Source organism: Amblyomma maculatum, chromosome 7 (assembly GCF_055883805.1).
Source record: "Amblyomma maculatum isolate TAMU_Amacu chromosome 7, ASM5588380v1, whole genome shotgun sequence".
Lineage (NCBI taxonomy): Eukaryota > Metazoa > Arthropoda > Arachnida > Ixodida > Ixodidae > Amblyomma > Amblyomma maculatum.
Genome location: NC_139350.1, coordinates 85,260,942 through 85,282,999, shown reverse-complemented (window position 1 = coordinate 85,282,999; position 22,058 = coordinate 85,260,942). Strand labels below are relative to the sequence as shown.

At 46.5% G+C, this 22,058-nt stretch overlaps 1 pseudogene across 1 annotated transcript in view; it reads right to left on the bottom strand.

The window, feature by feature from the left end:
• Nucleotides 1-1,004: 1,004 nt before the first annotated feature.
• The window catches only part of LOC146183833 (nose resistant to fluoxetine protein 6-like), a 34,376-nt pseudogene continuing 13,322 nt past the window's right edge, over nt 1,005-22,058 (bottom strand). Inside the window, exons 3-12 of the transcript XR_014708409.1 lie at nt 17,233-17,357; nt 14,414-14,593; nt 13,611-13,704; nt 10,997-11,116; nt 10,640-10,808; nt 7,391-7,470; nt 6,570-6,692; nt 5,653-5,773; nt 2,332-2,670; nt 1,005-1,379 (exon numbers count right to left, since the gene is read on the bottom strand). The product of XR_014708409.1 is annotated as a nose resistant to fluoxetine protein 6-like (transcript). The remainder of the gene's footprint in view (nt 1,380-2,331; nt 2,671-5,652; nt 5,774-6,569; nt 6,693-7,390; nt 7,471-10,639; nt 10,809-10,996; nt 11,117-13,610; nt 13,705-14,413; nt 14,594-17,232; nt 17,358-22,058) is intronic.

Below are 22,058 nucleotides of genomic sequence, written 5' to 3'. Positions count from 1 at the left end.
AACTTGCCCAGTTTTCTACCCTCGTACTACTACTGCTACTTCTACTACTGCTACTGCTGCTGCTGCTACTGCTACTACTACTACTACTGCTGCTGCTACCACTGCTACTACTACTACCACCACTACCACTGCTGCTGCTACTACTGCTACTACTACGACTACTGCTACTCGTACTACTAGTGCTACTACCACTACTGCTACTACTACTACTCCTGCTGCTACTACTACTACTACTGCTACTACTACTACTACTACTACTACTACTGCTGCTGCTGCAACTACTACTACTACTACTATTGCTGCTGCTGCTACTACTACTACTACAACTACTACTACTACTGACACCACTACCCCTGCTACTGCTGCTGCTGCCACTACTACTACTACTACCACTACTACTGCTGCTGCTGCTGCTACTACTACTACTACTATTGCTGCTCCTACTGCTACTACTACTGCTGCTTCTACTACTACTACCACCACTACCACTGCTACTACTACTACTGCTACTACTACTGCTGCTGCTACTACTCCTACTGCTGCTGCTGCTGCTGTACTACTACTACTACTACTACTACTACTACTACTACTACTACTACTACTACTACTACTACTACTACTACTACTACTACTACCACTAAAACAACAACACTGCCGTAGTACTTATTCCTAGGAATAGCATTCGGAGGTGGTGCAGTCCGTGCAAAACTCAACCAAGGAAAACGCTATTCCTGCTTCAACAAACCATCAAATATAAAAAAAGCGCTTCATTCCAACAGCAGTCGTTCACAGCACACCTGGAAATACAGGTTTCAAAACAGATCATGCCCAAAACCACGCGCACACGTATTGGTCCGCAACCGAATACCATGACCACTGACGTTACCCTACGGGTGCAGTCGTGACAAATGGATACACGAGAAATGATGTTCATTCTATAACAGAATAATTATCCCTTGATTCAATACGCGATATCTACAGCTAAACAACAGAGAGGCACAACTAAGTTTCTTTTATTACCAATCGGTGCTGGTACAATCGGCTGCCCTCGGCGCTTTTTTATTTCACAACGATAACGGAAAAGCACGGCAGCGGTAACATTTGAGTATTTCAGTCCAACCGAAGGCAGCGGAGGCAACCGGCAGAACACGACACTGCACACGTCTCTCGAACGACCAGCTCGGAAGTCAACTGTACTTGGAGGTAGCGTTCTTCTCCTGAAGAGCCATGTCCATAGAGCAAATCGACTTGCAAACCGAGTCTTCGTCTTCCTTCTAGAAACACTGTTCGCCCAGACGAACAAATGGTGCCTCGAAGAGTAGGTGCACTGGTACACGGACTATGATGCACGCCAATATGTTCCAAAGGAGTTCTTCCATCTGCAATAAAAAAAGAATAGGGAGGCCGACAAGACAAATAGCGTGAGAAAGAGGCTGAGTAGACATGGGGGGCATATTGCCACCAGAGCCATGAATTCGGTCACTTGTGCACGATCATGGTAGCTGTGATTAAGTGTGGAACAGCGCTTGTTCTGCGGATTTTGGCGAATTGAAACGAATATCATTCAGCTACGCATTAAGCAACAATGAAATTGGCGGTTATAACTCAAGCTTCGCCTAAAATAGGCGTGGTTCAATTTCACGCGGAACATTCCCTCGTTGCACGAGAAAGAAAGTGTATTGGTGTGATTAGTGCTTTTGTTTTTAGTTCGCAGTAACTAGGCGCTAGCTTGCTACTACAGGGCTGATATAATTGATACACGTGCCCACTTCTATCACTTAACAAGCTGTCGCAAGAGGTTAGCCCAGCTGACAGGAGTACATTTGCAGTATATATATATAGGGTGAGTGCCACACAGCGTTCCTGTTCTTCATGCCAGAGAAGTACAATATATATTAACCAGCACTTAAGTTGTTGCCGGCGCCACGCACGACAAAAGAAACAAGCGCAGAAGCTGCGTCGAAGCAAAAAAAAACGAAATTGGACGTCAGCGCTGCTCCAATAAAACTGAACTCGCGCTGTATGTTCTTTCTTGCAGCGGTGCTGACTTGTTTGCACGCATGCCATAGCTTGAGTGAGAGATTTGGTGAATGTCCTTAAATTACGTAACTTTGAGAACGTCCGGAAATACAGAACAACGTAATGCGGTTGGACGGTGAATAAAACAACGCATATGCGACAGCAAGCGGATGAAGTATTGATCGACTGGATAACCGATAAATATCAGCCAGAAAGATGACGTAGCATTTCAGGACATTACGTGAAAACGACAGCTGGCACAAATCGCTGCATCCTTAAGATGTCCATGGTGGAACGTGTCGACAGCCTTACCGCTAACTTGACTGTATAGAAGATCACGCCGCGCGTCCTTCCGTTGAAGTAGAAGCTAAGGAACGGGTGCAGGATGTAGACGGCGAAGCACAGCCTGCTGATGGGAAGCCAGCCAGCCCAGGTGAGGAATACTTTGATGACTCCACCGCTTCCCCAGGCACAGGCCAGGGCGATGTAGGCAATAGCCGCCGAGAAGAGGACCCGGTGGAAGGCATCGTAGATGGCGTACTCTGTGCCACCGGGCCTCATGTGCCGACCCTCTTTGTTCCAGAACCACGGAACGTGGGTGATGGCCACTATGGTCACCAGCGACAGCATCCAACCAGCGAATGCGGCCCACTGAAAGGACACGTGAACACCGGCAGTGTTTGACACCTTACCACTTGTTAACAGCATCGCATAGACTTGCTTTCGAGTGCACCCACACCAGGGACAGATCGATCGATCAATCACTCATCAATCACTCAATCAAAGCTTTAGTTGTGCAACAGATAATATTCAAGCCATATTGGTATGCTACGGGCTAATAGGCTACCAAAGCAGCGCCGAGTGGTGCTAGTACACAGATGGATAAATATTATCGCCTGGTTTAAAAGAAGAGGATAGCTTTAGTTGTGCAACAGATAATATTCAAGCCATATTGGTATGCTACGGGCTAATAGGCTACCAAAGCAGCGCCGAGTGGTGCTAGTACACAGATGGATAAATATTTTCGCCTGGTTTAAAAGAAGAGGAACTCCTATATTCTCCTCTACTCTTTGTCGAGCAGACGACTGACCATGAAGTGCACTTCTCGAGTCAGGAGCACATCGTGTACGGCGAGGCAAGTCCGGCGATCAGCTATACGCTTAAAATATGCAAAGTGTCATCAATGCTGTGGAATGAAGCAGCATACTATCTCATCGTAGTGGTCGGTTGTCCCAAGCGATGTATCAGTACTTAGTTATTTCATATAGTATTACGACCTCATTAAAGCACATTTTGCCCATTTCGGCAAGAAATTATGAGAAGCTTCGAAAAAAAAAATATTCCTGCATGGCGAAGCATCCTTGCCGGGCGAAACGCCCGGTAAGATATGGGGCATGCATGCTCTGTGCTCTGGGAGCCCAAAACGCACTCGCTTATTCCTACTGCAGATAAGCTTAGAGCTGTGCGCAACCAGGCGTAGTGCTTGATTTTCCTAGTTTTTTTCTGTTTCCTTTGCGGGTCTTCTAATTTATTTCTGTACAAAAATCAGCTTTGGACTCTACAACTTAACTATGAAATGAATATATTGCTCTGTGCGAAGTCTAAAAAATAACGTGCAACTTTTCAGCTCGACTTTAGGTGAACATCATCGCAACAAAGAGGAAAAACAAAGGAGCCTAAAAAAAAAAAAAAAAAAGGCTGCACACTGTTGACATTACAAGCCCATCTGTTTCGAAGCCATGAAACATCTTTATCCAAACACAAATTGCATTGCTCCCAGCATTCGACAGCATACCAGAGGTAATAGCGCAGTTCTTATTAAACCGCATCTGAAGGGACAACACAGTGCGAAATAAGACAGTCGACGCAGGAAGTAGAGCCCACTTCCCGTCCGGACTGTGTTGTCTTTTCAAAATCAACGCACCCCAACAGACGAACGGCCCCGCCTCGGTGGCGCAGTGGTTAAGGTGCTCGACTGCTGAGCCGGCCGCGACTATCGCTTTACGACGGAGGCGGAAACCAAGGCGCCCGTATACGGGAGAACATCGACTCTGGCGGTAGGAATTTCCGGAGCCCTCCACTACGGTTTCTCTCATAGCCTGAGCCGCATTGGGACGTCAAACACTACCAACTAAATCAATCAGTATACCAATATGCCATCCACCTAATAAACCGCCTCGGCGCGTGTTGCTGGGAATGCGAGAGAGTTGTAAATAGCGACGACTTGATCCGATATATATTTTTGAGCTTATCAGAACACGGCGTTTTTCTCCCCACACAATCGTAGCTCAATTTTTATAAGACTCCTGCAAATAGAAAGCAACGAATGCGATCCAATATCAGAGCAGTCGCCCCCCGCTTTGCGTCACTTTCTTGTTCGTTTAAAATATAAGAAATGTGAAAACTACAACAGTCGTCGCAGAAAGGAGATAAACCCGAAACAGTCGATTCTCCCTACTACGGTGACCCACACTTGTCGCCTTTCCTATACCACTCACTCGTCGTGGAGTTGGCACATTTATTGGGCGCATCGATCTCTCCCGTTAGTTTTAAGTGTAACTTTGTCGCGGCCCAGGACACAACAATACCTCGTACCGCCGTTTTGCTTCGGCCAGACCGATTGCGTCGTGTGGTGAAAATACCACCGTGAACAGGCCGAGCGCCTGCTACTGCGCACGCCCCTATGTACATACGTTTCACGGTTCGCCGGCTGGAGAGAATGTGGTGCTGTGCTCGAGCAACCAATAAGGTGCCTTGATTGCCTGTACAGCTTTCAGGATGAAGGCATGGTTCTCATGGAAGTTTCAATTATCGTTCTCTAGGGTGGCAGGTTGCGTCTCACTCCCCCGTTCGGCTGCACTTGAGCGCATTCAGAAGAGGACTGTTTTGGAGAAGACTGCCGTTTTAACGAGGATCTGCACAAATGTGGTAATCTACCAAGAAAGGGTGGTTGGTGCAGTAGTAGCACGACACTACGGGGGCAGACTTCCTACTGTCATAATTGTGTTTCATTTGTATTTTTCCCTGGTCTTTCCAAGTCATAGGCTTTATCGACACACGAGTCATCGATTCTGAAAGAAAGTATTGCGACTTGAGCAAGTTTTTCGGCGAGAGCTAGGAAGACTTCCTTCGCTCTTCCCACCTCCGTTTGATGGCTTGGTCTAGCGTATGTGCTTGCGAATGTCATGGTTGCGCTGTCAGAAGGACGGCGTCTCGGCAGGCCCGTTCTGCACGGGTAGCACAGGTGCAAAATGGCGGTAAATTTTTGTTGTTTCAATACAGGACCATTGAAAAATGCGAATGGATTTAGAACAAATGATAGGCTAGGCACTGAGACGCCACTGCACTTTAAATGTACGGAAGGTCACCTGAGAAATAAACTTTGTGGAAAAAATGCTGTTTGTTACCTGTCCGAATAGTTATCCTAAAACGCTCCCACCGAAGCGCCAGATACTGCAGAAGTGCTGTATCATGTGCAGTCGTAGATGCCTGATAATGCGTCCTCGTGCACGTTCTCAGATTATCTTCCTCTCTCATATAGACCACTCTATTGCGCAGAAGTTTATGCATCCACATTGAGTACAGAGAGACTAATTTAATCAGTGCGCTCCTTCCTTGCCACCCTTGACTCACCTTCTTAAGGCCCAGCCTTGGCTTTATGGCGAGGAGGTATCCAGTGATAAGTCCGATGCAGAATGGTCCTCCCTTCGTATAGAAGTTCATTTCGATTGAATCATGATATGCCTGGCGGGAGCTTCATTATTAGAGCGAAAACAGAAAAAAGAACAAATTAGTCAGAATGCGCTAGGCTCTGGAGCGATTGTTGCTAGGGCAGGTCACGAACATTTGTCCATCATAGCCATTTTATGTGTTAAATATTGCAGAAAGTCGCTTGTGTGCCGTACCTGAGCTAAACTTCAAAATCAATTAAGTATCGCCTAGACAAGTGCATTTCAGTCGATGTAATTTTAAGGCGAACCCACACTCAGAGGGACCTGCAGTATGCCCGGTCTCGTTGCGCTCGAGTTAAATAAAGTTGTTTTCTTCCGGCAGCAAAGTGTTTCTAAACTGTGGAAAATGTTAGGCCATTTAATATGCCTGCCAAAATTAAGACCACAGTTAAGATGGAATGATGTTGTAAGGGAATTTGCTGAAATGGTGGGAAGCTCTTTTGAAGCTAACTCGGCAGCGAAGCGCTCAAAACAAGCAATGACGTCAGATGCAGGGGGCAAGTCCCGCAAGCCTTTCAAATATATTTTAAAATCTAATTCTTAGCTTTGAGCGCAGTAAACAGAACTTTTTTTTTTCTAATGCTACGTTCGCATATTTCAACCAAAAACGTATGCTTTTTGCATTAATAAACTTAATCACAGCTGATCATATCGCAGGAAGGCATGAACAATTATTGTCTGTAGAGACTACATTAAGAGGCACTAGAGACCTGGCACACGCGTACAATATGGCGGTGGATCTCCTTTAGTAGATCACTCCAGTAGAGCACTCAAGAACAGCGGATTTGCTGCAACAGCAAATCCAAAGACAGTAATTACCCTGCTGTGTGTTCTCGGAGCAATGCTGTAGGTCCAAGGTCGTTGGCATTGTTTATGATGAAAGTGATCAGCGAGCAAGCAAAAATCCACACTGCAAGCCCCGCCATTGCAAACTTGGGCAGCCTGCAAAAAAAATTCCAAATTATTCACACGTCGCACATATCCTTCATTCTGCGAGTCAGCATAGGCTAAAGGCCGGTGCGACAGCAACCGCTTTGTGGCCCACGCCAATCTAACCCCGTAACTCGTGCTACCGGTTACCGGTGGTTTATATCATTACATATATCTAACACGGCGTGATGCGCTCACGTTGAAACGGTTCATTGAGGTCCCATTTGCGCATGCGCCCACTGCACCAAAGGGGACACTCTTGTCACTGCGCAGGAGCAGCATAGTCCCCGCAGAATTGTATCACGGTAGCGAGTCGCCCCGCTATGCCTAAATTACCTGTACTTTAATAATTAATCTTAGCGCTGCACAAATACACAGTCGTCGTTTACGTAAACATTTTTTTCTTTTCACGTTTGTGGCCGAAAATAAATCTTGAGTGGTTTCTAAGTTTCTTTCTAGCCGTGAGCAGCGATCTACTAGCGGTTGCCACCTACATTTCTGTCAGGGCTACAGTAGCTCGAACGCACCACAATTCAGAATGACTGCCTGTGGGGCGAGTTGGTTCATGACTTGAAAACACTACGGTGCAAAGAAGAAAACGCAAGAAAGGTGTGGCATCCGTTCTTGCGTTTCCTTCCTTGTGCCGTAGTGTTTTCAAGGCACCAGTATTTACTCACGTTAGCGCAGATCGCCCATCCTGGGCTTCTTACCGTATCAATAGGAAGCCGATTGCAATACTGAAGACTAAAGCTTGAATGACAAAGGCCAGGAACCAAGTGTGCGGCATGCACTGAAAAAGAAAGAAAAACGGTTAATAGCAATTAGATCCTCTGAAATGCGAACGATAAGCATTAGCCGGTGCACTTTGTCTTTTTCAAATCGTTGCATTTGCAATGCATGCAGCTGCTGCGAGGCACGTGTGTGCGACGATTGTGTTCTTTATCTTCCAAGCTACAACCGTGCTTTATTATGCAACCAATGTGTTCTCACGAACATAAACACTTTGTCCCACAGCGCATTTGGGACAGCACAATGTTCTACGCGCGGCGTGTGTCACGCTATGATGGCCAGAAGAGGTGGAAGCTGTTGTTACGCAATAAGCGACAATCTCCGTGGAGGCGCCGCTCCGCAGTGTCCATAGTAAACGCTTGCCAGCTTTGTTTGAAATACGACTTATCTTTTTTTTTCATACTCTTTTTATAATTTGTTTTCTGCGCGCAACCGACGATGGCATTTGTCGGTGCATGAAATTTGTGTAGGCGACGACGACCGACTTATTAAACGCTGGCGTGCTGTTTTTCAGGCATTTCCGAAGCGGTCACATTGTGAAAGCTCATCGGCTTCGACCTTCGTTGTTTTTTTTTTTCTAATTGGGAACGTATCTTTATTTTTCTTTTTTTTTCGTGCAAGTCACCGGTTTCGCTTCTATTGTGCATGACATCCAATCTCCCGTGCCCGCATCTGCGCAGATGGCCCATCTGCTAAGCGCGCACAATGCTGGTCCAGACGATCGTGTTTATAGTTTAGCTAGTAGCGTTCCTAAGTGCTAACACCCTGCGCTGCGTCTGTGTTTCGTCATCTATCAAACTCCATACATGAGAAAACAGTCTAAGAACTCAATGTAAACGCAGGGGGTAGTTTTTTTTTATATTTTGTAGTGGATATTGACAGCAATTATTCCTCTGCTGATTTCAGGGAGAAAGAATATTAAATAGAAAGCAGAAGGAAAAACAGCGCGCCGCTTTCTATTCCGATTTCTATTTAATATTCTTTCTCCCTAAAATCACCACAGGAATAATTGCTGTCAATATCCACTACAAAACATTTGAAAAAAACTATCCCCTGCGTTTACCTTGAATTCTTTGACTGTTGGCTTCTTTAATTGTATCCTAATGAGCCCCACATTTCCCGCACAATTTTCTGCTCTATACATGAAAGCCACTCTTTAGTTCGCTAATGCGACCAAACGGGCATAAAGATGAGCTAACACGTCCATGCTCACGAATCAGAGGCGATCGTAACAACGCGATCAGGTGGAATACTTGAGGCAAAAAAAAACACGTCCGCGTTCCGAAATATCCACTTCAGCGCCAAAGCAGATTCAATTTACACTCGTTTGTATTTGACTAATCCGAAAGCTCAATTTTAAATCCCACCTACACAAACATCCTATTTCGGTAGCATACAGCAGATATTTCGAGATGGCATTGGCGTATAGGCGTTTTCCTCTGCATTCATATTTGTCTCATGATGAAGGTATAGCAGATTGCCCATCAGGTCTTGCTAGTTTTCTAAAGATTTGTTTCGCGGTTTTCTGCTCATTTATTTTGCGCGGTTTCCATAACACCAGAAACCTCCCCCGAGCGACAATTTCTCAGGTGAGTATTTTCAACGCGACACTGGCAAGGGTTGTGGAGACATTGCGGAACAGGGTAAAGCTTTTTTCATGCGTTGTTTGGTTCGAGAAATTACCTGATCATTTATTAGACTCGTTATATTCTAAGAAATAATCGACCTTCTGATAAGTCGCAGAAACTATCCAAGGATCCGTAGCCGGCCTTGGCAGCTACCATCTGTCAGTGTCATATTCGCGATTTTTCGCTCTCAACCTCGACACCGATGTCGGAATTGTTTAGTTGTCTGTATTTTCTGGCTCCAATTTCTATCGCAAATGTAACTTGTCTGCTCCATTGATTTGCCCAAGAACACTTCGTTCACGTGTGCCAGACACACAGCCTCCAAGCAATCTCGGAGAACATGTACCACACCGTCGGAAGCCTGGCGTCTACTCGTTACTGAAAGTTTTAGGATGAGGGCGATGATATCGAGGATTTTTTGCTTCAAGAGGATATTTGCCTACCGAGCGTACATTGAGTATAGTTGGGAATCACTTAAAACGCACAGTACCATTGTTGTCAGTCACCACAGAAGCGCAGTTTGAACATAATGTAATACACAGAACATCACCGGAGAAATCAAGGATTGAGTGGCACACAGGATGCTTTGTCCGGCCCGTCCTGGGTGAATCTCCAAACCAACGGAACGACGCAATGGATTTTTTTTTTTTTTTGCGTAGCTGGTTAATGCTAACTGTTCGCTTTTATTATTATTTTCTGTAAACTTCTAGTTTCCTGTCTTCGCCGTTTTGTGTGTACAGGGCTCTTCTTGTAAAATATATACAGCAGGATTATTATATTTTATCTCTTCAACTGTAACGTACCTGAGTCACGTACGTCTTCGATCCAACCAAACTAAGCATGAAAGAGAATCGCTGTGTTCCAGTCTATTATGTCGGCCGCTGCGCGGCGCTACTGCGGCGACCGTCGCACACTGAAGAGCGTGTTCCGATTTGCCGCAACCGGTCGTAGAACATATTTCGCCCTATGTTTGATATTCTGTACCTCGAACTATGTACGGCCTTTCCGCATCGTGGCTTATGCGCCACATCAACGGTGGAGGCTTCACCATAAAAGGTGAGGTTGCTACTGCCCGTGTTCTCAGGATGCGAACCCATCAGGTCATTTCAGGATCGTTTATATGGCTCAATGGCGTTCCATGGTGATTGGAGCCATTTTGTAGTAACTGTGGGTCCCACTTTATGATGGCAAAATTAGCCATGGGCCGTGTACAGGCGAATTATCATGTGGTCGCGGACGCTTGACATTGACTGCCGCCACTTCCTATTTCGCGGAGACAGAACCTTCGCATTCAGATCTGGCTGGAGCCCTAGAACAAGTATAACAATTTCATCCATACTGTGAAACTTTGTAAGGGCACAATGTTTCGATAAATGGGGCGATATGGTTCGCATATTTAGCTCCTGAGAAGCACATTAGCATTCATTCTTAGTGGTCCACTTATGCAGACAATCTACAATGAGCATTACTGATATTGTTAGAACGAATGCCCTTGATGTTCGTTTACTGCTCGGCTTTCCTCCCAAGAACTTGCTGCCTTACCTGGTCTTTTGTGGCGATGAAGATATTGACGAAGAGCACATTCCACTGCCAACTCCTATCACATTGTGAGAGGTACTTTTGGCTTTCAATGGCCCACGAGGGGCCACTTCCCAGTGTGGTGAACTTGGCATTGATCACTAGATTTAGTAACATGTACAGTGGTAGCAACCTGCAAACATAGAAATAAAGAATCGAAAAATGTTTGGTTAGTGTGCAACCAAAAAAAAAAACAGAAAAAAAAAACTCAAGTCGCTGGCTTTCATGCACACGTCTGCCAGCGCTTATGCGAGCACATGTTGCGTGGATCCATCGGATGACTCCGAAAAGGGACCAACAGGAGTAAAAAAAGCCACGTACCCTACGCAGAAGTATTTGGTGGCAGTGAAAGCGCATCTGAAGTACCTCCCAGCAGTACAGTCTTCCTGGCTGCCACAGCGCCGTACCACTCGCACTATGTTGTACGCTATGGACATGGCACTGCAAGGCAAAAAGTAAGGCATCCTTGAATCACGCTTCGAAGGCTTTCATGTCTTCACACAGCTCCCCAACCCCCCCCCCCAACACACACACACACACACTTTTTTTTAGGGCTGTTTGTATTACACATCGGGTGATTGGAAGTCCGCAGTACGAACAGCTTTAGGGCACGGCTGCATGGTACGTTGCCTAAAGTACTCATAAAGGGAAAAACAATCATGGGGTGCAAGTAAACTCCGCCTGTAAAACTATAAATCGGCAGCGTTAATGTCCCCCGTCAGAAGGCCCCCCTGTGGGTCTTCGTTTGTGTACATTCACTTTACTGCGCGGTTAATCGCTAATACATTAATTATTGCCCGTATTATCCCACAAACACTGATTGGCGTACAGTCGTAACTTACCACATTCTATGAGAGACCACCCAACATATATACTATAAACCCCACTTAATCCGCTCGTACGAAAGTGCCTGCATGGCCTAGGGGTGGTGCGCGACTCAGGATTCTTTTTTTTTATTTTTTATTGGCTGGGACAACAAAATGGTGTCCACCTGATACAAGGGTCCAGCTAACATTATCATCATCATAATCATCAAGGGTTCGTGTGGGTGTTCGATTCTCCTCCGATCTCAAAGGAGCCGATCGAGCTGGCACCTCCAGCCAAGTTCGCTATGTGATGCAGTCTCGTAACATCTCACAACCCGACAATCAATCAGTGCCTGGTCATGACAGCAGCCAACTACCACCTGCACGAGGAAAGCCCGTCATGTTGTCGTCCACAACGCCGACAATGCCCACGGCAGAATTTCTGAAGCACAGGGTCTTTCACCTTACCACGTTGTTACAGTAACCATTAAGGAAATGCGATTAATTATCTGCTAGTCACTGATCTCGGAAATGTACAACAGATCAGATATTTGCATTTCGTAACATGAGGTGGTTATCAGGACGCGTACACTGCGTCTTTTCGGTAACACTGAGCTAATGGCAAACAGCTTATGTCCCTTGTCGGGAGAGAGCGCACAGGGCGAACGCAGCGACGCACTACCTGATCCACGTCGGTCGCGTCAAGTCACGTGACAAGAAGGACGATGTAGGACCTATGTCGCGGCCACGTAGAGCTGTCCATCTCCACCTTGGTCTCTCTGTGCGTTTTGTTTTCCCATTTTTTGCTGTCTCTCTCCAGCTCGGGTGGTGTAGGTGATGGGGAGTGAAGTCCGAACATGGAGGAAGCGTACGCGATGGCTGCGCAATCATTGTTCACGTGTATTTCTTCACTTGCTTTTTTTTTTCGAGAAGGTTACCAGGGAAGGGGGTTCGGGGGTTCTGTGCGCGCGCAGCTGAAAAGGTCTCATGATAGTAAGAGTGTTAGGCAACCCAGCATACCTCTCGCCGCCGCATTCGTTCGTATTGTTTCAGCTTCTGAAGAAGCAGAACAGCATATCTAAACTCGACCCTCCCTCCACACACTCCTCCCCCTCTGATTTTTTTTTTCCGCCCTACCTCACTTCGACTATCCTAGCATTAAGCCTGCTTTTTGTGTTAATTCCGTTTTTTTTTTTCTCAGCAGTTGCTACAAAACGCAATTTTCTTTGCCACCCGCAAACTTGCCCGGTTTTACATTGCGCAAATGCGGACCATTAACCTTGATGGTGTGGCCAAGGTTGCTAAATAGGAAAGGAGGCAAAGTTTTAACACTGAACAGATGATTACTTGTTATGTTCCTAGCATTGTTTTATTCAGCTTGCTGACTAGATTCCCTCTTTGCGTATGATGTTCAAAAGGCATTTTCGACTTTATTACAGAAAAAAAGAAACGAATCGTCTTTTAATGCACACTGGTTGCTACAATGCACTGATAGACGTGTATATGTACGTGCCATAATGTGCGTACGAGCTGAGAGACGCAGTGCGGGAGCTAGCAAATAAGCGAGCTCGAAGATCTGAAACGTCTACATGCTTACTTGCAAGATTTACCGTGTTTCATTTACAATGGCATTGTTCAGGTCGTCAAGCCGATCGAGGTTTTCAAACGAAGCGGTGCCCAGCAGAACTTTCGTAAGCGAGTAGGGACGAGCAAGACAAGCGCGAAAATTGTTTCGCCGGCTTCTCTTCGGCCCTCTCGAGGCTGCCCACTTGCTCCATCCGGCATTAGAACCCCCTCCCCCACCCCCCCACCCCTCAACACACACACAAAAACAAACAAATGATGTGAGGGCGCGGCCACCATCTTGACGCCACCCTGTCTTTGCCGAGAACGAAATAAAATTAAAAGCCCGCAGAGGCGGGAAGGAGGCGCCATCAGGATGTCTCTACGCAGCCGTAACGTAGGCTCTACGTCATGCTTGTTGTCACATGACTTGACGCGACCGACGTGTAAAGATTCAGTCTCATCTGAGAAGCGACTAGATAAAAGTATCGCCCCCACGAAAACACTAAAAAAGTAAGCAATGCGTTATGTCACTAGGCATTACTTTTTTGAAATATAATACTCACATGACTGCAGTGATGGCGTCAACTGCCAGGGAGTTGTTTATGGCAAACTGAATCAAGGGATCATTCAAAACCTCTCTCAATGACTTAAGATTTCCTGCAAAAAATTGGTAAATGGAATGTTCCTGAAAATGTTATCCAAATCAGCTGCGATAAAATTGATATATTTTGCCGTTTTAATGCAAAATGACTGCTTCGTTATAGCCGATCTACGGTTAAGTTTTGATCTTTTCGTTTCGGTATACAGAAAGAACTCCCATAGAAATAAACCACAGACCAAGAAAACTGTGATTTTACTTCGTTTTATCCGATAATTTCCTATATCCGTGTTCGTTAGAGCGAGGTTCGACTGTACTTGGTCTATCGTGATATTCAAATGAATAATAGAAGGAATAAACATGTTTTCTTACATTTACTCAATATCTCACTGAAAGCATAAGCAGGGTATACAATAAGATATGTCAGACGGCGGACACACATGGTGGTTCTCGATTGCAGTGCCATTCGGCGTCCATAGAATCGCAGTGGTGATCCATGGCTTTAAGTGACGCCATTCTCTATGTAAATGAATTTTCCATGCGCTGAATTGTCGCACGGGCACAATTTCAGTAGGCCGTCGGCTGACGCCAGAATTGATCTTGTAAAAGCTACGACAGGACACAGAAAGGCGCACTTCTCTGCTGATGGGCGATCAAGTGCGTTTGGAAGGAATCACCAATATGAGCGCTAATCTGGCTTTCGCGCGCGCGATCTTGGTTGGCGCATCGTGTGAAGCATTCCAAAGAACCCGAAGGCAGGGTACGCACCCGACAGGTTGAAGGGTCGCAGTATGAGCGTGCTGCCGATGATGATCCAGACGAAGCTCATGGAGGTGATGCCCGCCATGGGCGCCAGCGTTGCGCTACTTTTGCGGGCGCTCATGAGCATACGGAAGTTACGGTAGGCCGAGAACGCGTGCAGAACTTGCACGTAGTGGTTCTCAGCCCCTGCGAAAAGATGTAGATGGGTTAGGCGGTCGACAATGCCATTGCCAATTGGTACATGTATAGCCGCCTTCCAATCAGGCGCACCTCGGAACTCCCACCCTCTCCAGTTTTCGTGCCTGGCATGATAATGACAGTTGTTTCGATGGTCAGCTCTTGTACATTTGAATCGAGAAGGCCAGCGATAATGTTCAGCCACAGCTACGCAATGCGGCCACGTTACCGAGCAAGTCGACACGACGTGCGTTTACGAGAAGAACACAAATTACACACGAAGCATGGGGATACGATCTGCTTGATCCGGTGCCCAGTTGCAACAAATCTGTCGCTTGCGAACGAGAAACGGCCTAGTGCACCGACTGTGAAACTCAACCATCCACTCCTTAAAGACCGCGGGAGACTTGAATCCGGAGCTAAGCATGTCATTGGAAACTGTGCTCAATTCATTAGTTATTCTTCCGTCATCGTCTTACTGTACCTGCTGTTTAATGTATTTGTAGAAGTAAGGTCAAGCTTGCTCTAATTCATCGGCCATAGGCAACAAATATGGGGTGCATTTTTGTTTTAGGTAATGACACATAAGACATTACAGTAAGTTCTCTTATATAACTTCCTTGATTACTGTACTTGAATACCCGCGTGGTTTTCGTCTACGACAAGTAAATATTTTATCATTGATTTTTTTTTTCGTATTCTGTTTTCAACAGCCGAACGATGGCTAGCTATGAGATCGTACATGAGCCAAGACTTTTGCCTGAGCTGTTTGGTTCATGGCTAATAGATGAAAGAACAGCGCGAAAAATATGGGGACGAATGAATGCACGCAAACACAGGACGGGCGCTGACTATCAACTGTTTCCTTTTTTCAAAAATCAAGCAGGATAAATACCCTACATGCTGGACCACGTGGTGTGGTTGGCCACATGATAAAGCGAAGTGCCCTTGAAATAAAAGAACACATCAAAACCAAAACATAACATCGTCACCAGTGCAGTTCAAGAAATGTTCATCAAAACAAAGGTACATCGGCTCGTCTTCACTCCAACCGGAGAACGGATGGCGGTTCAAAAAATTGAGTGCAATGACGAAGGAAAGGCTGGAAAGTGAAAAATATAACATAAAAATGAGTGTAAGATGTGGAATAAATGTGAATGAACTTAAAAGCATCGCAGCAAAAGTCCGAATCAATCAACAAACCAACAGCCAACATGAAACACTGAAAAACGTTCTCAACATAAAACCGGTAGCCAACGGTTAACACGGTGAAACAACAAAAAACTAATAATAAAACAGCGCTGGTGCTGTGTTCCGCCAGTATTTTTTTTTTTCAATTTGACTCTTGCACTTGTTTTACGAAGCTCCTGTGCTTTGTCCTTGTGTTTTTGTTGTTGTTGTTTTACTGGATGAACTGTTGGCTGTCAGTTGTTTCTTGTTTCTTTCGTTTTTCGCCATGTTCCTTGTTGGCTGTTGGTTAGTTCATGGACTCGGCATTTTGTTACGATGGTTTTAGGTTCATTTGCAGTTCTTCGACGTCTTCCACGTCTTTCAAACAATTTTATTAGGTCTTTTTTACACTCTGGCCTTTCTTTCCGTCGAAAAGGGACCGCCGGCGCTTTTCGATGTTGGTGGAAAGCGAAGCGCCCATGTGCTGTACGATGTCAGTGCGCATTAAAGAACCCCAGGCGGTCGAAATTTCCGAAGTCCTCCACTAGAGCGTCTCTCATAGCCTCAGTCGCTTTGGGACGTTAAACGCCACAAACCAACCTTTCTTTTTTCTCAGCGCACAGCTTTTTCATCCGTCATCCCTTCTTGCGGTATTTTTAACACCAAGCGATGTAAAATAATTTTTTGAACTGCACAGGTGACGATTTTATGTTTTGGTTTTGATGGGTTATCTCCTCTGATTTCAAAGGCACTTTGCATTATCATCACACCACGCGGTGCAGTGCGTTTGTGCTATTCATCGGGCTTGGTTTTCGGAAAATAAACAGTTTATAACCACCCGCCCCGTGTTTGCGTGTATTCTCCCGCTCTCGTTCTTTTTTTTTTTTGCGCTGTTCTTTAGTTACATAACGTACATGAGGGATGAAAAAAAGATAAAGTCAATGCTTCTCTACTCGATATGATTCCTGTTTTTGAGGGAGGCTGGCCTTAGTGATGTAGTGAATTAAAACGATGGAGCAACAATATCGCAGTTTTTTATCCTTCCCGTGACTTATTAACTTTAATTTTGTAGCCATAGCTCTGAAGCAGATGAGCAGATGAGAAAAGAAATTCGATTCTAAACCTTTAAAAGGTGGTAGGCGAATAGCAGCTGGCGATCCGTGCATAGTACTATCTCATGCATCACTACACAAAATAAGGAACGCAATTAAAAAATAGGTGGCTATACTCTTTGAAAAGGAAAACCAAACTATATATCCTGTTTCTTTCGACGGAATAAAAGTCAGTAAGAAAAACAAGGCCCTTTTATGCTCAGAACAGGACTACTCAAGCCGTCATTTTCATGTCATGCTATTTAAGTCTGGCACATAATATAGTAGCTTCTCTCTCTCCCTATCTGTTTCTTTTTTTTTAAGTTCTTGTGGGACATTTCGACATGATTTCTCATAGAAGGTGACCTCAGTGTATTGACTACTTACTTATTTCATAAGAGTGAGACTTGACCATTTCCTTTGCGGCAAACTCCCTGTTGACCAGCATGAGGAACATGGCGTCCACTAGTGTTCCCAACACGACTAGGATGACCAGTACGCCCACGATGATCCTGTAAGAGAAGATAATGGCATGCATCAATGAAAGTGGCGGCCTTTCTTGGCTAAACTGCCTAAAGCAGCCCAATTAGACAGCGCCAAAAACACAGCGTTATTTTTTTCAGACAGCATGGAAAATGTAAAGCAGCTTTACAAAAAAATGACTGTGTGTAACCATACAAATCGTGAACTAGCGGAAATTCAGAGGAATGTCGGGCAACGAAGGTTTTTGTCATGCAGAGGCCCTCAACAACCTGCACGAGCGCATGAAATATTCGATGCGACAAATACTGCCTTCTTTCCGGGCCTGTCATAACATGAAGCAAATACCGTGACCGTCTTCAGATGCCTGTGGACACGAGGCAGAGTTGATCACGATGTTAGGAACGGCGACAGCAAGTCAAGCAGGAAAGCACCCGCCTAGGACCACGTATGCAGGAGCCCGGGGCCATCATGCTGAAAGATATATAGAGGACGGCGACGGCAAGACTCAACTTGAGTCAGCAACACAGAAGGTCTGAGAGGAACGCGGGGTTGTTTGGCCGGTCGTCACCAGCGGTCAACAAGCGGCCGCATGGCATTCCCCCTTCTGGGTAGCCGTATGGAGGGAAAATGGTCCGGCAACGCTTCTCCCATGTCATTGCAATGGAGCGCGCGGGCTCCTTTCACGCAGGTGTGTGCCCAGAACATCAGCCATCGACAGACGCTGGGCGCTTCTTGTGCCGCCATCTTCACCGCCACAACGGTTTTCTCCTTGCCACCAAGTCTGAACCCTTTCGGAGCCGGTGTCACCAGGAGTAAGAGTTTGTGGAAGTGCGTCATTGTGTAGTGATCAAGACACTCCCTCAACTAAGGCTCGCTCTTAACCTAGGGAATTTAGGGAAGACAAACTCTATAAAACTCCCGAATGGGTACGGGCATCATGGCTCTTGCTCTAGTTCTTGGTTCTTGATTGATTCGTCAAAGATGTAGATAAAGCCAGTCTTCTTCGTCATTCAACTGCGTACTGCCTTCACTCGTCAGCATCTCTCTCCTGGGTGGAACGGGCGTCGCCATGTCTAGGGAATCGTCCAGCGTGCACCCGAACCCCACATCTAACAACGTCGGTATATTGGTAGAAACACTGTGCTACGTAAACGGCGTGTTTCCAAAGTAATGGGAACACACAAAGCACTGTGATCCCTACGGCCTTTAACAGGAATGGCATGGCCAGAATTGCTTTTAGAGCAGCTCTTGGAGCAAGCAGATATGCCTTCTGAAGCACGCTATGGGGCATTTGAAAATGTGCATTCAGGAGTATAGCCATGGAGAATGAATATAATCGTTTTGTAGCAGCAATATTAGTATGTAGCAACCTGATACTGCGGCCATGCAATGTAAATCTTCATTAAAATCATTAAGTCATCCGAATTTTGTCCGGGCAATGCAGTGAAAGCGGTACCTAATTAGAAACAGCCTTGTTCACTGAACGGGTTTCGAGCAGTACGCAGTTTCAGCGCACTGGACGAACCACACGGATGAAAGTGAGCGAAATATGTGTAGACATTACAACGCGTGAACACATCGCAAATAAAATTAAAGGACCAGTGTCGCGCCGATCAACGTTCGAAACACGCGATTAACCGAATTGCGCACCTGACTGCAGCCGCGGGACGACGATGAAATTAACTGAAACTGTGCCCCTGAGCTGCACTTCAGATCTGGGGACTCCGACCGTCATCGTGACCGCCATAGCACGGGCGAAGAGCGCGTGCACCAATGTTCTATAAATTCAGATTTGGGGGACTTGGTGTTCCAATCGCTGGCTGCGCGGGTCGTACCTCCACGGGATGGCCCGCACAAATTTACCGGTGCGAGCGCGACCACGCCCGTATTAACGAGCGACCAACGCCGTAGAATTACGTGGAGCTGCAGGACGACGCTTACGCAGTAGGAATCAACGAGGTTCAAATAAATTCGATGTTACAAAACTTGTGAACGATTAAAGCTGTCACCGCGTAGCGATCGCAGAAGAGCACGGATGCTTTGTCCGTTCCACTGTGTTGCCATGCGGGACAACTTGTGCAGGTGCCGCGTCTCTCGTACGTGGTACAGTGATCGAAAATGATCGCAGCACTGGCATCCGCTCGCCGTCGTCACCGCTACTCGTTAATTGCGCTCTGCCCCGGCACTATGACGTGTCGCGCCGCACCCCATGTCTCGCTCACTTGCTGATCGAAGCTTGGAATCCACGATCACTGGCCGCTAGAATGGACACAAAAATACCGCAATTTACGAATATTCATACTGATCGAATACATATACGTAGAAAAAGTGCGTTTCGAGTGCACTAGCAATTGCCATCGTAAACTGCTTCGTATGATCGGACGGCCATGGAAACCCCAGCAAGTGGAACAAAAGAGGCCTTTTTGGCGCAAGGTCGCGCGATTTCGGCGAATTTATTGCTTTTCGTGCAGCATGAAGCAGAATACTGCATTGTGTTAAAATGATGCATTGAGGCTGCTGTCCCACCTCTGGGTAATCGCGAAAAATATAGTGGAATTTGTCTAAGTGTAATTCATAATTTTTAGCTTTGACCGAACCTAACAATGAGATGCGCAATTGAATGCCGGCAGCTGTGAAGTGACGAATAATTTATAATAGATGACGGGGAAAAGAACATGAAGGCCGTAGAAAAAAAGAATTCCGAAAGCAATGCAGAATATGCATTGGAGAAATGCGAAATCCCGACCGTTGCTGCTGCACACTGTGCCAGGTTCAATTCCCGGTGGCGCGCCGAGTACCCACCGGTTTCCAACGGTTGTAGGATTTGCCCCAGCCTAGTGCTGGGCTCTTCTTGGCTGAAATGCTTGGGAAAAAGGCCCATGGACGAAAACTCTTGGTTGAAAAAACCGAAGCGGTGACCTTGTGGCAGAGCATCCCCCTCGCATTCGGAACGTAAAAAGTTCTATTCCCGATATCGCCTGGCACCAACCGGTTTTCAAAGGCTACAAGCTTTCCCCGGTCTAGTGCTCGGCTCTTTAAGATGAAAAGCTGGGGAAGGAGGCTATGGGCCAAAAACGTTGCACCGATGGGCCAGTAATTCTTTCCGCTATCGGACAGTCGTAAGGCCGCCTTGCGCGGCAGAAGCCCATTATGTAGCCCCTTTTACATCAGGGTAGGACGGAGTTTCATATTTCTGATTTCCCCGAGAATGAAAGAAAGATATCCTCTCTGCGTTTTTCAGTGCAAATTTACCGATCTGGTAGGATGAAATGTTTTTTCCTTCCTGATCTTTATTTTCAAAGATGAGCACGCCAATGAAATAAAATACAGGAATAAATTCGGGAAGATAAACTGAAGAACAGACTGAGGAACAGCACTTTTACATTTATTTAGCAAGAAGCATCAAGAACACACTACCCCGTCACTCAAACCACACTTGATAGCAGAGGGCATCGTTGGCGACAAACCCGGCCTTTACAACGTTGACCCACGCATAATCTTGGCTGTAAACGGCGGGATTTTCAGTTCCGGCGACTGGCTTCGTAAATGCATCTTCTGGCACTGCCCGTAGTGGATGTAACTCTATTTTCATGTACCTTGGTTTCCTCTGGGGATGAAGGACTTCAAAAAAAACGGTCTTGCGGAATGGCCAATGACAAAAGTTGTCGTACTCTCCCAAGCAGAAAGACAGGCCCAAAGAGACCATGGTCACACCAAAAAATTTGCGGAATCGGCACACCGCGTGGAATGTGTACAGGGACAGGACCTCGCGCATTTTACTCTTCAGCGTCACTACGGGTTCAGTCTCGAGTGCGCTGGTCACCGCCCCGATGCCGGAAAAGGTGAAGATAACCTTGCGAGCCTCGCACACATCAAACTTCACCTGTGGTTCAACCTTCATCCTTGCCTCTCGACTCGCACCGGGGTGTGAAGCACCGCCACCGTCAACCGCACCGAGAACTTCCTCGCTTGTACGCACAAAGCTCGAGTCGCCCGCCCCGTCTGGCTGGGCTGCAATACTTGCCTTCTGAACGTACAAATTTTGAGAGCTGCCGACCGCCACACTGCGTTGCGAAGCATTCTTGTTGAGCTGGCCACTCGGAGCATCGAGCTGGACGGACCTTTCTTCGCAACGACCACCTTCCTTTTCCCTCTCGGGTTCGTTCCAAATTTGCTGCTGTGTCACAGACGAGTGCTCGTGCGAATGTTTAGAAACTCCAACAGTGTCGTCGATGAAGTGTCTGAGATCTTGGTCTGTCTTTAATTGTCCCGGTGCAGAAGCACGTGAGGGTCCACCCGTTAAGCTTCTGAGAGCGCCCGACGAAGGGGTGAGCACGTCGAAGTTTGCCGCCTTTCTCTCGTTTTGCCTCAACGTCAACGCAGTATTTGCGAGAGCCGGACTTAGTGCTGCTGACGTAAGCTTAGCGTTGCATCTAGGCCCCAAAGACGAAGTCGTGGGTCGAACCGGAGGCTTCTTTTTTTGACTGACCTGTCTCGCTTCTTCAGACTTTGTTCCGCTTGCAGGTGGCCAGCTCCAGTCCGTCCCGGATGCTCCGTCTCCGTTGCGTTCAGGAGAATGCGGCGCTGAGGCCAACACTGGCAATTCAGCTTCCAGTCGCTCATCGGGGTGTACCTGCCTCAAAAGAGGAGGCCTCTGAAGACCGGGTCTGACGACGTCGGCACTAGGATGTGGCGGGCAGTGCGGTTTCTTCCGAGCTGTTTGGTGCATT